Source organism: Triticum urartu, chromosome 7, assembly GCF_003073215.2.
Source record: "Triticum urartu cultivar G1812 chromosome 7, Tu2.1, whole genome shotgun sequence".
NCBI classification, from domain to species: Eukaryota; Viridiplantae; Streptophyta; class Magnoliopsida; order Poales; family Poaceae; genus Triticum; species Triticum urartu.
Window position 1 is genome coordinate 106,143,030 of NC_053028.1, and position 18,203 is coordinate 106,161,232.

Genomic DNA, 18,203 nt, shown 5'->3' on the forward strand with positions numbered 1-18,203 from the left:
AGCCGCCGCAGGTTCGGCCTCCTGCCTCGGAAATCTCCCCTGCAAAACACGGTTGTCGTTAGAAACACTGGAATATGTGAGAATGGAATCTCTTTCAAGGGAATGGGACTCTGGTTTCCTTCACCTGGGAGGCCGGGATTAACCCTGGGTAATCTGCCGTAATGGCTACCAAGGTATCGTCCTTGCTTAGCTGATAGAACACCCCATCAATAAGCTCCACCGATATGTCCGGATCTTCTTCAGAGTCCGGATTGAGGGACCGTTCTGGGTCCTCGGGCTGTGGAGGACGGCTGTTTATATCCTTTACCTCCTGTCGCAGTTCCTGCATTGAAATCATTAGACTACCTATCTAACCGTGGGAGTATAAAGCAAATGGGCAAGCGCAATTGTTCACTTACCCAACTTGGAGAATCGTACATACTGAATCCGGCCTGCGGATTGACGCAGAGGAATTCCTCCTTTTCTCCCTTGTACAAGGAGGATAAGATCTTTACTAAGGCGGCGGCTGAGGCCGGCCCCTTACGACCGTAACGGGTGGCGTCATCCTCCCCGTTGAAATCCCACATGGGGTGGCCTCTATATTGAAGCGGCTGCACCCCCCGCATAATGCATGCGGCCATGACTCCAATCATGGTTAGTCCAGAATGAGCCAACAGTCTTATCCGGCCCATCAGGTAAAGGACGTCGCTGTCGCTTTCTCTCCGAGAGCTCCGTGGATGCCAGCTCAAGCGTTTCTTCAACGGGGCATTGTTGAACTCCGGGAGACCGACCCGGATAGGGTCCGGTAGCGGGACGTCATCCATGTAAAACCATTCCGAAGGCCAGTCCTCGGACGCCTTCTTCGGGGTTCCGGATAGGTATCCGGTCCCGGCGATGCGCCATACTTCGGCTCCGCCCACTTGATAGATAGACCCCTCTTGAGAACGGGGCACCAGGCAGAATAACCTCTTCCACAGCGCGAAATGAGCCTCAACGCCTAAAAATAGCTCGCAAAGGGCGACGAAACCCGCGATATGTAATATGGAAGCGGGCGTGAGATTGTGCAACTGGAGACCGTAAAACTTCAGAAGCCCGCGGAGAAATGGATGAATTGGAAATACAAGTCCCCTTATTAGATAGGGGATGAGGCACACCCGCTCTCCTTTAGAAGGATTGGGGGTGCGCTCCGCCTGTTTTCCGCCATTATAGGTGGCGAGACTGGCTCGGACCGGGACCATGTATGCCGGGGGAAGGAATCCCTTGGCCTGAAGCGACACTAACTCGCTGTGCGGGATGGTGCAACTCTCCCAGTCCCCGGGTTTGGGACCAGAGGGGTGAGGGGAGGAGCTGCGACGGCTGGACATGTTGGAATGGACCTTTGCTGGAAGCGCTCTGATGATAACTCGCGGAGAGGAGAAGATGTGGTTTGAACCTGAATTCCCATCCAGTTAAATAGGCGGCTCGTTTATATGGCTAGGGGTGTGGATGTAAAAACGCCCCGGCTTTTCGTATTTGTTTGACACGTGGAAGACGGCCATTATTGGGCATAGAAGCCAAGGAGCGCAACATTTACAAGAAACCGGACTTTATTCAACAGGTACACGGAATTTGGAGGAGAACCCGCCTTGCAATGCCGAAGACAATCTGCGCGCCGGACTCATCGTCATGAAGCCTGGTTCGGGGGCTACTGAGGGAGTCCTGGATTAGGGGGTGTTCGGGTAGCCGGACTATACCTTCAGCCGGACTCCTGGACTATGAAGATACAAGATTGAAGACTTCGTCCCGTGTCCGGATGGGACTTTCCTTGGCGTGGAAGGCAAGCTTGGCGATGCGGATATTCAAGATCTCCTACCATTGTAACCGACTCTATGTAACCCTAACCCTATCCGGTGTCTATATAAACCGGAGGGTTTTAGTCCGTAGGACAACTCATCAACTCCATAGACAACAATCGTACCATAGGCTAGCTTCTAGGGTTTAGCCTCCTTGATCTCGTGGTAGATCTACTCTTGTACTACCCATATCATCAATATTAATCAAGCAGGACGTAGGGTTTTACCTCCATCAAGAGGGCCCGAACCTGGGTAAAACATCGTGTTCCCTGCCTCCTGTTACCATCCGGCCTAGACGCACAGTTCGGGACCCCCTATCCGAGATCCGCCGGTTTTGACACCGACAAGCACCATGGCAATTCTGTTGAAAACAGCGTCAGTCCGAGTTAGTTCCATTCAAATCATGCAAGTTAGAGCCCAAAACAAGGGCAAAATTGTTTGGAAAAGTAGATACGACGGACATGTATCAACAGGCATGTACAAAATCCTCAAAGGGCATCAGGCTCTTTGTGACGTGCTTAAAAAGCAGATCCTCAACAGGAACCCTAGCAAAGAGGGTATTGCCTTTGAGAGGAAACTCAATGCTGATGGGACCTACTGGAAACATGTGTGGTATCCCAAAACCTCATGGGTTGCTGCAAAGGGACCTTCAGTGGATCCATCTACTTTATCTAGCTTTACATGTGAATCTTCATATTCTTCTAATGAGTCATTTGACTCCACTTATAAACTGTTCAAAAATCAGAATGGTGAAGTTTTTGCTAGATATGTTGGCACTAACTGCAGGAACGGTCCTCCTATGAAGAAAATTTGGGTTCCCAAAAGGTGCCTTGAAAATCTTCAGGTGAATGTCATCATGACCCCACCTGTGAAGAATAGGAACCCCAGATCAAATTCTTCATATGGATCCAAGTCCTCATACGGACCAAACTCCTCACGAGGATCAAATTCCTCAAAAGGATAAAAGTCCTCATATGAACATCATCATGCTAACCCGTTTGTTTCGTAGGGAAGATCTAGGGATTATGGATATGTGCATTATTCTTAAAATCCTTATGTTCATAAGTCCTCGAAGAATTTCTCTTCTTACTCTTATGCTTATCCTAATCCCTCGTATGTGAGACGAAGTGGATTGGCATCTATGCCACCTTTCTCTTATGGAGCTTGCAGAATGATGAACTCTTTGCCACCCCTTCAGATGTGGGTGGTGAAGAACAAGAACTAATCTCTTATTCAGGGTCAGGTCTCTAGACGAACTTAATCGTCTGAAGAATTTGCTCAAGACCTGAATATGCTTGAAAGGACGCAAGCTAATCATAAAGAAATGAATTTTCATTTCTCACGTACTCATACTACTTTATCTGTTCTATTGCTTGATGAAATTGATCTAACGAAATTGATATCATATTCTTCACTGATGAAGTATATGAGTTCGTAAGTTGCACTAATCCATCTGCAGGATGATCAACCCAAAGCCACTGAGTGGGTCCTCGATAGTGGATGTACAAATCACATGACTGGTGACATGAGCTTATTGATGGACTCTGCTTTATCTCCATCGCATCTGAAGCATATCACCTACGCTGACAAAGGAAAAAGTAAGGTATTGGGTCTAGGTAAGGTTGCAATCTCAAAGGATCGACACATGGACAAAGTCATGCTTGTCGAGTCCTTAGGGTTCAACCTCATGTTTGTCTCAATGCTTTATGATCTTGATATGGTTGTTGTCTTTGGCAAGTATCGTTGTGTTGTGATCATGGAAGCTGACAATTCCAAAGTCTTCGAAGGCTTTAGGAGAGGAGATTTGTATATTGTTTATTTCTCTACAGGACCACAACCTGCTACTTGTCTACTTGCAAAAGCTTCAGAAGGCTGGCTATGGCATCGATGACTTGGTCATGCTGGCATGAGGAATCTACACACGCTCGCGAAGAAGAAGCATGTCATTGGCATTGAGAATGTAAAATTCCTCAAGGATCACTTGTGTGGAGCCTGTGAAGCTAGAAAGATGACCAAGGCCAAGCATCCAGCGAAGACTATCATGACTACTACTCGACCATTTGAATTGCTTCACATGGATCTCTTTGGCCCTACTCACTATGCCACATTTACTAATGCTGCATCTTTATATGGCTTTGTCATTGTTGATGATTATTCTTGATATACATGGGTGCATATCATCACTTACAAAACTGAAGTGCAGGAAGTCTTCAAACGATTTTCGATGTCTACTACACAACCTTCTTCTTGTAGACGTTGTTGGGCCTCCAAGTGCAGAGGTTTGTAGGACAGTAGCAAATTTCCCTTAAGTGGATGACCTAAGGTTTATCAATCCGTGGGAGGCATAGGATGAAGATGGTCTCTCTCAAGCAACCCTGCAACCAAATAACAAAGAGTCTCTTGTGTCCCCAACACACCCAATACAATGGTAAATTGTATAGGTGCACTAGTTCGGCGAAGAGATGGTGATACAAGTGCAATATGGATAGTAGATAATGGTTTTTGTAATATGAAATGGTATTGAAATGCTAGGAAACAAGGCCTAGGGTTCATACTTTCATTAGTGCAAGTTCTCTCAACAATAATAACATAATTGGATCATATAACTATCCCTCAACATGCAACGAAGAGTCACTCAAGTCACTAATAGCGGAGAACAAACGAAGAGATTATGGTAGGGTACGAAACCACCTCAAAGTTATCCTTTCTGATCAATTCTATCATAGAGTTCGTACTAGAATAACACCTTAAGACACACATCAACCAAAACCCTAATGTCACCTCAAGTATCCGTGGGTATGATTATACGATATGCATCACACAATCTCAGATTCATCTATTCAACCAACACAAAGAACTGCAAAGAGTGCCCCAAAGATTCTACCGGAGAGTCAAGACGAAAATATGTGCTAACCCCTATGCATAAGTTCATGAGCGGAACCCGCAAGTTGATCATGAAAACATACATCAAGTGGATCACGTGAATATCCGAATGTCACCACAGATAAGCACATGCAAGACATACATCAAGTGTTCTCAAATCCTTAAAGACTCAATCCGATAAGATAACTTCAAAGGGAAAACTCAATCCATTACAATAGAGTAGAGGGGGAGAAACATCATAAGATCCAACTATAATAGCAAAGCTCGTGGTACATCAAGATCGTACCATCTCAAGAACACAAGAGAGAGAGAGAGATAAAACACATAGCTACTGGTACATACCCTCAGCCCCGAGGGTGAACTACTCCCTCCTCATCATGGAGAGCGCCGGGATGATGAAGATGGCCACCGGTGAGGGATCCCCCCTCCAGCAGGGTGCCTGAACGGGTCTAGATTGGTTTTCGGTGGCTACAGAGGCTTCTGGCGGCGGAACTCCTGATCTATTGTGCTCCCCGATGTTTTTAGGGTATATTGATATATGTTAGGGGAGCCACGAGGGACCCACGAGGGTGGGGGCGCGCCTCCCTGCCTCGTGGCCACCTCGAAGCTTCCCTGACGTCTACTTCAAGTCTCCTAGATTGCTTCCGTTCCAAAAATAACTCTCCCGAAGGTTTCATTCCATTTGGACTCCGTTTGATATTCCTTTTCTCCGAAACACTGAAATAGGCAAGAAAACAGCAATTTGGGATGGGCCTCCGGTTAATAGGTTAGTCCCAAAAACAATATAAAAGTGTTTAGTAAAGCCCATAAACATCCAAAACGTATAATATAATAGCATGAATACTTCATAAATTATAGATACGTTGGAGATGTATCAGCATCCCCAAGCTTAATTCCTGCTCGTCCTCGAGTAGGTAAATGATAAAAGAAAGAATTTATGAAGTGTGAATGCTAGCAGGTGCACAAGTTTGATCAATGGTAATTTCAATCACCCTTTATAGCATCATTATATATCATAACAGTAGCTCAACTTATAGGACTTCTCATGATCAAGTAACAAGCTATTCACATGTTAAAGTATAGATCATAAACTTTCTTGAAAACTAACAAACTGTGTTATTAGTCATCAAACAATTACAATTCATCCTTTTTTAGGAAGGGCCTATGTCAGAGCTTTGATTCAGCAAACTTCACATACTCAACTATCATGTAGTCTTTCACAATTCCTAACACTCACGTGATATTTATGGGTTCAAAGTTTTAATCAGACACAGAGAAAGATAGGGGCTTATAGATTCGCCTCTCAACCTTTTACCTCAAGGGTAATGTCAACAATAATAGTTCATGATTCCTTACATCCACTTGGATATATATATCAGGATCTTTCCAACACAATGTGCTTGCCAAAGGATAAAATGTAAAAAGGAAAGGTGAAGATCACCCAGACTCTTGCATAAGGTATAAGAAAATAATAAAAGATAGGCCCTTCGCAGAGGGAAGCAGAGGTTGTCATGCGCTTTTATAGTTGGATGCACAAAATCTTAATGCGAAAGAACGTCACTTTATGTTGCCACTTGTGATAGGGACCTTTATTATGCAGTCTGTCGCTTTTATTGCTTCCACATCACAAGATCGTATAAAGCTTATTTTCTCCACACTAATAGATCATACATATTTGGAGAGAAATTTTTATTGCATGCACCGATGACAACTTACTTGAAGGATCTTACTCAATCCATAGGTAGGTATGGTGGACTCTCATGGCAATACTGGTTTAAGGGATGTTTGGAAGGACAAGTAGTATCTCTACTTGGTGCAAAGAATTGGCTAGCATGAGGGAGAAAGGCAAGCTCGGCATGTTGAATGATCCATGACAATATACTTTATTTCAGATATAAGAAAACATAACCCATTACGTTGTCTTCCTTGTCCAACATCAACCTTTTAACATGTCATATTTTAATGAGTTCTCACAATTACAAAAGATGCCCAAGATAGTATATTTATATGTGAAGTCTCTCTTCCCTCAATATTCTTTCATGAATTGTTCAAGTGACCAATACAATGTTTGCTAACCTTCAATAAATTTACCACCTCTACTTCTTATATGTGAAGTCATTACTCCCCATGGGATAAGCATATGAAACATATATAATTTCAGATTTATTATATTCAATTCATTCAACCATTTACTCATAGGATATATCTGAAGCACGTGAATGAATAACAAACTACTCTGAAAGATATAAGTGAAGATCAATGAGTAGTGAAATAATTATTTAGCTATGTGAAGACTCTCCCATCTAATAATTTCAGATCTTGATACTTTATTCAAACAGAAAGAAAAATACAATAAAATGACATCTAATAATAGCAAACATCATGTGAAGAAGCAAAAACTTAGGATCAACCCATACTAATAACCGATAGTTGTTGAAGAAGAAAGGTGGGATGCCAACCGGGGCATCCCCAAGCTTAGATGCTTGAGACTTCTTGAAATATTATCTTGGGATGCCTTGGGAATCCCCAATCTTGAGCTTTTGTGTCTTCTTAATTCCTCTCGTATCACGGTCTCCCTAAATCTCAAAAGCTTCATCCACACAAAACTCAACAAGGACTCGTGAGATAGGTTAGTATAAACCAATGCAAAAACCTTATCATACTCTTCTGTAGAAAATCACTAAAATTATTAATAAACATTGCACACTAAATGCCTCAGCATATTTAATAGTCCTATCCTCAAATAGAATCATTAAACAAGCAAACATATGCAAACAATGCAAACATAACAGCAATCTGCCTAAACAGGAAAGTCTGTGAAGAATGCAGCAAGATCCATACTTCCCTAGCTCCAAAAATTATGAAATAAAATTCCCACTGTAGTAAATTTATCAGAGCTTATTATTCAAAAGGTTTCAACATTTTATCACATTCTTAATTTTCTAGGGAATTTTTGCAACAATGGTAAACTTTTTGTTTTCAAACAGAAACATGTAGACTTGTAAAATAGGCATAGTAAAGGCTATCAATGCCACTTTTATTGAAATAAAAGATGCAAAACATTGTCCTAAATAACATCAAGCAAATACTAACAAAATAAGTTGACGCTCCAAGCAAAACACATATCATGTGGTGAATAAAAATATAGGTCCAAGTAAAGTTACCGATGAACGAAGACGAAAGAGGGGATGCCATCCGGGGCATCCCCAAGCTTAGGCTCTTGGTTGTCCTTGAATATTACCTTGAGGTTCCCTGATCATCCCCAAGCTTAGGCTCTTGCCACTCCTTATTCCATAGTCCATCGAATCTTTACCCAAAACTTGAAAACTTCACAACACAAAACTTAACAGAAAACTCGTAAGCTTCATTAGTATAAGAAAACAAATCACCACTTTTGGTACTGTTGTGAACTCATTCTAAATACATATTGGTGTAATATCTACTGTATTCCAACTTCTATATGGTTCATACCCTTCGATACTACTCATAGATTCATCAAAATAAGCAAACAACACATAGAAAACAGAATCTTTCAAAAACAAAACACTCTGCAGTAATCTGTATGTTTCGAATACTTCTGGAACCCCAAAAATTATAAAATAAATTTATGGACGTGAGAAATTTATCTATTAATCATATGTGAAAAGAATTAACTAAATAACACTCTCCAGTAAAACATAGCATCAAATCTCGTGAGCGCTAAAGTTTCTGTTTTTTTACAGCAAGATCACAAAGACTTTCCCCAAGTCTTCCCAAAGGTTCTACTTGGCACAAACACTAATTAAAACATAAAACCACATCTAAACAGAGGCTAGATGAATTATTTATTACTAAACAGGAACAAAAATAAAATTGGGTTGCCTCCCAACAAGCACTATTGTTTAACGCCCCTAGCTAGGCATGATGATTTCAATGATGCTCACATAAAAGATAAGAATTGAAACATAAAGAGAGCATAATGAAGAATATGACTAGCACATTTAAGTCTAACCCACTTCATATGCATAGGGATTTTGTGAGCAAACAACTTGTGGGAACAATAATCAACTAGGATAGGAAGGCAAAACAAGCATAACTTTAAAACTTTAAGCACATAGAGAGGAAACTTGATATTATTGCAATTCCTACAAGCATATGTTCCTCCCTTATAATAATTTTCAGTAGCATAATGAATGAATTCAACAATATAACCATCACATAAAGCATTCTTTTCATGATCTACAAGCATAGAATTTTTATTACTCTCCACATAAGCAAATTTCTTCTCATGAATAGTAGTGGGAGCAAACTCAACAAAATAACTATCATATGAGGCATAATCCAATTGAAAGTTAAAATCATGATGACAAGTTTCATGGATACCATTGTTCTTTATAGCATACGTGTCATCACAATAATCATCATAGATAGGAGGGATGCTTTCATCATAATAAATTTGCTCATCAAAAATTGGGTGACAAAAAATATCATCTTCATCAAACATAGCATCCCCAAGCTTGTGGCTTTGCATATCATTAGCATCATGGGTATTCAAAGACTTCACTGACAACATTGCAATCATGCTCATCATCCAAAGATTTAGTGCCAAATTTTTTAATACATTCTTCTTCTAACACTTTAGCACAATTATCGGAATCCTTATTCTCATGAAAGACATTAAAAAGATGAAGCATATGAGGTATCCTCAATTCCATTTTTTTTGTAGTTTTCTTTTATAGACTAAACTAGTGATAAAACAAGAAAAAAATATTCGATTGCAAGGTCTAAAGATATACCTTCAAGCACTCACCTCCCGGCAACGGCGCCAGAAAAGAGCTTGATGTCTACTACACAACCTTCTTCTTGTAGACGTTGTTGGGCCTCCAAGTGCAGAGGTTTGTACGACAGTAGCAAATTTCCCTCAAGTGGATGGCCTAAGGTCTATCAATCCGTGGGAGGCGTAGGATGAAGATGGTCTCTCTCAAGCAACCCTGCAACCAGATAACAAAGAGTCTCTTGTGTCCCCAACACACCCAATACAATGGTAAATTGTATAGGTGCACTAGTTCGGCGAAGAGATGGTGATACAAGTGCAATATGGATAGTAGATAATGGTTTTTGTAATCTGAAAATATAAAATCAGCAAGGTAGCAAGTGGTAAAAGTGAGCGTAAATGGTATTGCAATGCTAGGAAACAAGGCCTAGGGTTCATACTTTCACTAGTGCAAGTTCTCTCAACAATAATAACATAATTGGATCATATAACTACCCTCAACATGCAACAAAGAGTCACTCCAAAGTCACTAATAGCGGAGAACAAACGAAGAGATTATAGTAGGTACGAAACCACCTCAAAGTTATCCTTTCTGATCAATCTATCATAGAGTTCATACTAGAATAACACCTTAAGACACAAATCAACCAAAACCCTAATGTCACCTAGATAATCCAATGCTACCTCAAGTATCCGTGGGTATGATTATACGATATGCATCACACAATCTCAGATTCATCTATTCAACCAACACAAAGAACTTCAATGATTGCCCCAAAGTTTCTACCAGAGAGTCAAGACAAAAACGTGTGCCAACCCCTATGCATAAGTTCACGAGGTCACGGAACTCGCAAGTTGATCACCAAAACATACATCAAGTGGATCACGTGATATCCCATTGTCAGCACAGATAAGCACATGCAAGACATACATCAAGTGTTCTCAAATCCTTAAAGAATCAATCCGATAAGATACTTCAAAGGGAAAACTCAATTCATCACAACAGAGTAGAGGGGGAGAAACATCATAAGACCCAACTATAATAGCAAAGATTGTGATACATCAAGATTGTTCCACCTCAAGAACACGAGAGAGAGAGAGAGAGATCAAACACATAGCTACTGGTACATACCCTCAGCCCCGAGGGAGAACTACTCCATCCTCGTCATGGAGAGCGTCGGGATGATGAAGATAGCCACCGGAGAGGGATTCCCCCCCTCCGGCAGGGTGCCGGAATGGGTCTAGATTGGTTTTCGGTGGCTACGGAGGCTTCTGGCGGCGGAACTCCCGATCTAGGTTTCTTTCTGGAAGTTTTAGGTTATATAAGAGGTGTTGGAGTCGGGAACAAGGCAGGGGGTCTCCGTGCTGTCCATGAGGCAGGGGGCGCGCCCAGGGGGGTGGGCGCGCCCCCCACCCTCGTGGGCAGCCCGAGACTCTTCTGGCCCAGTTCTTTTACTTCTTGGCCTTCTTCTGGTCCAAAAATATGCTCCATCAAGTTTCAGGTCAATTGGACTCCGTTTGGTTTTCCTTTTCTGCGATACTCAAAAATGATGAAAAAACAGAAACTGGCACTGGGCTTTAGGTTAATAGGTTAGTCCCAAAAATCATATAAAATAGCATATAAATGCATATAAAACATCCAAGGTTGATAATATAATAGCATGGAACAATAAAAAATTATAGATACGTTGGAGACGTATCAGGCATCCCCAAGCTTTATTCCTGCTCGTCCTCGAGTAGGTAAATGATAAAAACAGAATTTTTGATGTGGAATGCTACCTAACATATTTATCCAAGTAATTCTCTTTATTGTGGCATGAATATTCAGATCCATAAGATTCAGGACAAAAGTTTAATATTGACATGAAAATAATAATACTTCAAGCATACCAACAAAGCAATCATGTCTTCTCAAAATAACATGGCCAAAGAAAGATATCCCTACAAAATCATATAGTCTGGCTATGCTCTGTCTTCATCACACAAAATATTTAAATCATGCACAACCCCGATGACAAGCCATGCAATTGTTTCATACTTTTGATGTTCTAAAACTTTTTCAATCTTCACGCAATACATGAGCGTGAGCCATGGATATAGCACTATAGGTGGAATAGAATGGTGGTTGTGGAGAAGACAAAAAGGAGGAAGATAGTCTCACATCAACTAGGCGTATCAACGGCCTATGGAGATGCCCATCAATAGATATCAATGTGAGTGATTAGGGATTGCCATGCAACGGATGCACTAGAGCTATAAGTGTATGAAAGCTCAACAAAAGAAACTAGTGGGTGTGCATCCAACTCGCTTGCTCACGAAGACCTAGGGCATTTTGAGGAAGCCCATCATTGGAATATACAAGCCAAGTTCTATAATGAAAGATTCCCACTAGTATATGAAAGTGACAACATAGGAGACTCTCTATCATGAAGATCATGGTGCTACTTTGAAGCACAAGTGTGGTAAAAGGATAGTAGCATTGCCCCTTCTCTCTTTTTCTCTCATTTTTTCATTTTTTTATTTGGGACTTTTCTCTCTCTTTTTTATGGCCTCTTTTTTATTTATTTTTTATTTTTCGTCTGGAGTCTCATCCCGACTTGTGGGGGAATCATAGTCTCCATCATCCTTTCCTCACATGGGACAATGCTCTAATAATGATGATCATCACACTTTTATTTACTTACAACTCAAGAATTACAACTCGATCTTAGAACAAAATATGACTCTATGTGAATGCCTCCGACGGTGTACCGGGATGTGCAATGACTCATGAGTGACATGTATGAAAGAATTATGAACGGTGGCTTTGCCACAAATACGATGTCAACTACATGATCATGCAAAGCAATATGACAATGATGGAGCGTGTCATAAACGGAACGGTGGAAAGTTGCATGGCAATATATCTTGGAATGGCTATGGAAATGTCATAATAGGTAGGTATGGTGACTGTTTTGAGGAAAGTATATGGTGGGTTTATGGTACCGGCAAAAGTTGCACAGTACTAGAGAGGCTAGCAATGGTGAAAGGGTGAGGGTGCGTATAATCCATGGACTCAACATTAGTCATAAAGAACTCACATACTTATTGCAAAAATCTATTAGTTATCGAAACAAAGTACTACGCGCATGCTCCTAGGGGGATAGATTGGTAGGAAAAGACCATTGTTCGTCCTCGACCGCCACTCACAAGGAAGGCAATCAATAAATAAATCATGCTCCGACTTCATCACATAACGGTTCACCATACATGCATGCTACGGGAATCACAAACTTCAACACAAGTATTTCTCAAATTCACAACTACTCAACTAGCATGACTCTAATATCACCATCTTCATATCTCAAACCAATCATCAAGTATCAAACTTGTCTTAGTATTCAATGCACTTATATGAAACTTTTTATAATGGCATGTTGTTCAAAGGACTCTCAAAATAATATAAGTGAAGCATGAGAGATAAATTATTTCTATAAAATAAAACCACCGTCGTGCTCTAAAAGATATAAGTGAAGCACTAGAGCAAATGACAAACTACTCCAAAAGATATAAGTGAAGATCAATGAGTAGTCGAATAATTATGCAACTATGTGAAGACTCTCTAACATTTAATAATTTCAGATCTTGGTAATTCAAACATAAAGCAAAAAAAAATAAAATAAAATAAGCAAACAACACATCTATGGTTCATACCCTCCGATACTACTAATAGATTCATCAAAATAAGCAAACAACACATAGAAAACAAAATATGTCAAAAACAAAACAGTCTGTAGTAATCTGTATCAAACGTATACTTATGGAACTCAAAAAAATCACAAATAAATTGGTGGACCTGAGGAATTTATCTATTAATCATCTTCAAAAATAATTGACTAAATATCACTCTCCTTTAAAAAATGGCAGCAAATCTCGTGAGCGCTAAAGTTTCTGTTTTTTACAGCAAGATTGCAAAGACTTCGCCCAAGTCATCCCAAAGGTTCTACTTGGCACAAACACTAATTAAAACATAAAACCACATCTAAACAGAGGCTAGATGAATTATTTATTACTAAACAGGAACAAACAGCATGGAACAAGAATAAAATTGGGTTGCCTCCCAACAAGAGCTATCGTTTAACGCCCCTAGCTAGGCATGATGATTTCAATGATGCTCACATAAAAGATAAGAATTTAAACATAAAGAGAGCATCATGAAGAATATGACTAGCACATTTAAGTCTAACCCACTTCCTATGCATAGGGATTTGGTGAACGAAAAATTTATGGGAACAATAATCAACTAGCATAGGAAGGCACAACAAGCATAACTTTAAAACGTTAAGCACATAGAGAGGAAACTTGATATTATTGTAATTCCTACAAGCATATTTTCCTCCCTCATAATAATTTTCAGTATCATCATGAATGAATTCAACAATAGAACCATCACATAAAGCATTATTTTCATGATCTACAAGTATGCAAAGTTGACACTCTTCCAAAATAGTGGGATTACCATTAACTAAAGTCATGACCTCTCCAAACCCACTTTCATTATTATCACAATAAGATTCAACACCCTCCAAAATAGTGGGATCATTACTTCCTAAAGTTGACACTCTTCCAAACCCACTTTCATCAATATAATCATCATAAATAGGAGGCATGCTATTATCAAAATAAATTTGCTCATCAAAACTTGGGGGACAAAAAATATCATCTTCATCAAACATAGCATCCCCAAGCTTGTGGCTTTGCATCTCATTAGCATCATGGATATTCAAAGAATTCATACTAACAACATTGCAATCATGCTCATCATCCAAAGATTTAGTGCCAAACATTTTAATACATTCTTCTTCTAGCATTTTGGCACAATTATTGGAATCCTTACTTTCATGAAAGATATTAAAAAGATGAAGCATATGAGGTACCCTTAATTCCATTTTTTATAATTTTATTTTATAAACTAACTAGTGCTAAAACAAGAAACAAAAATATTCAATTGCAAGATCTAAAGATATCAAGAAACAAAAAGATTCAATTGCAAGATCTAAAGATATACCTTCAAGCGCTAACCTCCCCGGCAACGGCGCTAGAAAATAGCTTGATGTCTACTACACAACCTTCTTCTTGTAGATGTTGTTGGGCCTCCAAGTGCAGAGGTTTATAGGACAGTAGCAAATTTCCCTCCAGTTTATGACCTAAGGTTTATCAATCCGTGGGAGGCATACGATGAAGATGGTCTCTCTCAAGCAACCCTGCAACCAAATAACAAAGAATCTCTTGTGTCCCCAACACACCTAATACAATGGTAAATTGTATAGGTGCACTAGTTCGGCGAAGAGATGGTGATACAAGTGCAATATGGATAGTAGATAACGGTTTTTGTAATCTGAAAATATAAAATCAGCAAGGTAGCAAGTGGTAAAAGTGAGCACAAACGGTATTGCAATGCTAGGAAACAAGGCCTAGGGTTCATACTTTCACTAGTGCAAGTTCTATCAACAATAATAACATAATTGGATCATATAACTATCCCTCAACATGCAACGAAGAGTCACTCCAAAGTCACTAATAGCTGAGAACAAACGAAGAGATTATGGTAGGGTACGAAACCACCTCAAAGTTATTCTTTCCGTTCAATTCGTAGGGCTATTCCTATAAGTGTCACAAATAGCCCTAGAGTTCGTAGTAAAATAACACCTTAAGACACAAATCAACCAAAACCCTAATGTCACCTAGATACTCCAATGTCACCTCAAGTATCCGTGGGTATGATTATACAATATGCATCACACAATCTCAGATTCATCTATTCAACCAACACAAAGAACTTCAAAGAGTGCCCCAAAGTTTCTACCGGAGAGTCAAGACGAAAACATGTGCCAACCCCTATGCATAAGTTCACGAGGTCACAAAACTCGCTAGTTGATCACCAAAACATACATCAAGTGGATCACGTGATATCCCATTGTCACCACAGATAAGCACATGCAAGACATACATCAAGTGTTCTCAAATCCTTAAAGACTCAATCCGATAATATAACTTCAAAGGGAAAACTCAATTAATGACAAGAGAGTAGAGGGGGAGAAACATCATAAGACCCAACTATAATAGCAAAGCTCGTGATACATCAAGATCGTTCCACCTCAAGAACATGAGAGAGAGAGAGATCAAACACATAGCTACTGGTACATACTGAAGAGATTTTCCCTAGAGGCAATAATAAAGTTATTATTTATTTCCTTATATCATGATAAATGTTTATTATTCAGGCTAGAATTGTATTAACCGGAAACATGATACATGTGTGAATACATAGACCAAACAGAGTGTCACTAGTATGCCTCTACTTGACTAGCTCGTTGAATCAAAGATGGTTATGTTTCCTAACCATAGACAAAGAGTTGTCATTTGATTAACGGGATCACATCATTAGGAGAATGATGTGATTGACTTGACCCATTCCGTTAACTTAGCACTTGATCGTTTAGTTTATTGCTATTGCTTTCTTCATGACTTATACATGTTCCTATGACTATGAGATTATGCAACTCCCGTTTACCGGAGGAACACTTTGTGTGCTACCAAACGTCACAACGTAACTAGGTGATTATAAAGGTGCTCTACTGGTGTCTCCAAAGGTACTTGTTGGGTTGGCGTATTTCAAGATTAGGATTTGTCACTCCGATTATCGGAGAGGTATCTCTGGGCCCACTCGGTAATACACATCACTCAAGCCTTGCAAGCATAGTAACTAATGAGTTAGTTGCGGGACGATGTATTATGGAACGAGTAAAGAGACCTGCCGGTAACGAGATTGAACTAGGTATTGAGATACCAACGGTTGAATCTCGGGCAAGTAACATACTGATGACAAAGGGAAGAACGTATGTTGTTATGCGTTTGACGGATAAAGATCTTCGTAGAATATGTAGGAGCCAATATGAGCATCCAGGTTCCGCTATTGGTTATTGACCGGAGACGTGTCTCGGTCATGTCTACATAGTTCTCGAACCCGTAGGGTCCGCACGCTTAAAGTTCGATGACGGTTATATTATGAGTTTATGTGTTTTGATGTACCGAAGGTAGTTTGGAGTCCCGGATGTGATCACGGACATGACGAGGAGTCTCGAAATGGTTGAGACATGAAGATTGATTTATTGGATGACTATATTCGGACACCGGAATGGTTCCGGGGGTTATCGGATATATACCAAAGTACCGGGGGGTTACCGGAACCCCCCAGGGGGGTTATTGGGCCTCATGGGCCCAAGTAGTGGAAGAGGAGAGGCGGCAGGAGGTGGCGTGCGTCCCCCTTGCCCCAATCCGAATTAGGAAAGGGAAGGGGGGCGGGCCCCCTTCTCCTTCCTTCTCTCCACCTCCTCCTTCCCCCTTCTCCTAGTTGGAATAGGAAAGGGGGGCAAAACCTACTTGGAGTAGGATTTCCCCCCCTTGGGAGCGCCTCCTCCCCTTGGCCGGCCCCCTCCTCCTCTCCCCCTTTATATACAGAGGGGGGCACCCCATAGAGACGACAGTTGATCTCTTGGATCTTTTAGCCGTGTGCGGTGCCCCCCTCCACCATAATCCACCTTGATCATATCGTAGCGGTGCTTAGGCGAAGCCCTGCGTCGGTAGAACATCATCATCATCACCACGCCGTCGTGCTGACGGAACTCTCCCTCAAAGCTCGGCTGGATCGGAGTTCGAGGGACGTCATCGAGCTGAGCGTGTGCTGAACTCGGAGGTGCCGTACGTTCGGTACTTGATCGGTCGGATCGTGAAGACGTACGACTACATCAACCGCGTTGTGCTAACGCTTCCGCTTCGGTCTACGAGGGTACGTGGACACACTCTCTCCTCTCGTTGCTATGCATCACCATGATCTTGCGTGTGCGTAGGAATTTTTTTGAAATTACTATGTTCCCCAACAGTTATATGCACGAGTAGAACACAAGTGAGTTGTGGGCGATACAAGTCATACTGCTTACCAGCATGTCATACTTTGGTTCGGCGGTATTGTTGGATGAAGCGGCCCGGACCGACATTATGCGTACGCTTACGCGAGACTGGTTCTACCGACGTGCTTTGCACACATGTGGCTAGCGGGTGTTAGTTTCTCCAACTTTAGTTGAACCAAGTGTGGCTATGCCCGGTCCTTGAGAAGGTTAAAATAGCACTAACTTGATGAACTATCGTTGTGGTTTTGATGCGTAGGTAAGAACGGTTCTTGCTCAGCCCGTAGCAGCCACGTAAAACTTGCAACAACAAAGTAGAGGATGTCTAACTTGTTTTTGCAGGGCATATTGTGATGTGATATGGTCAAGGCATGATGCTATATTTTATCTTATGAGATGATCATGTTTTGTAACCGAGTTATCGGCAACTGGCAGGAGCCATATTGTTGTCGCTTTATTGTATGCAATGCAATCGCCCTGTAATGTTTTACTTTATCACTAAACGGTAGCAATAGTCGTAGAAGCATAAGTTGGCGAGACGACAACGATGCTACGATGGAGATCAAAGTATCGCGCCGGTGACAATGGTGATCATGACGGTGTTTCGGAGATGAAGATCACAAGCACAAGATGATGATGGACATATCATATCACTTATATTGATTGCATGTGATGTTTATCTTTTATGCATCTTATCTTGCTTTGATTGACGGTAGCATTATAAGATGATCTATCACTAAATTATCAAGGTATAAGTGTTCTCCCTGAGTATGCATGATACGTCCATTTTGCATCATGCTTTTATATCGA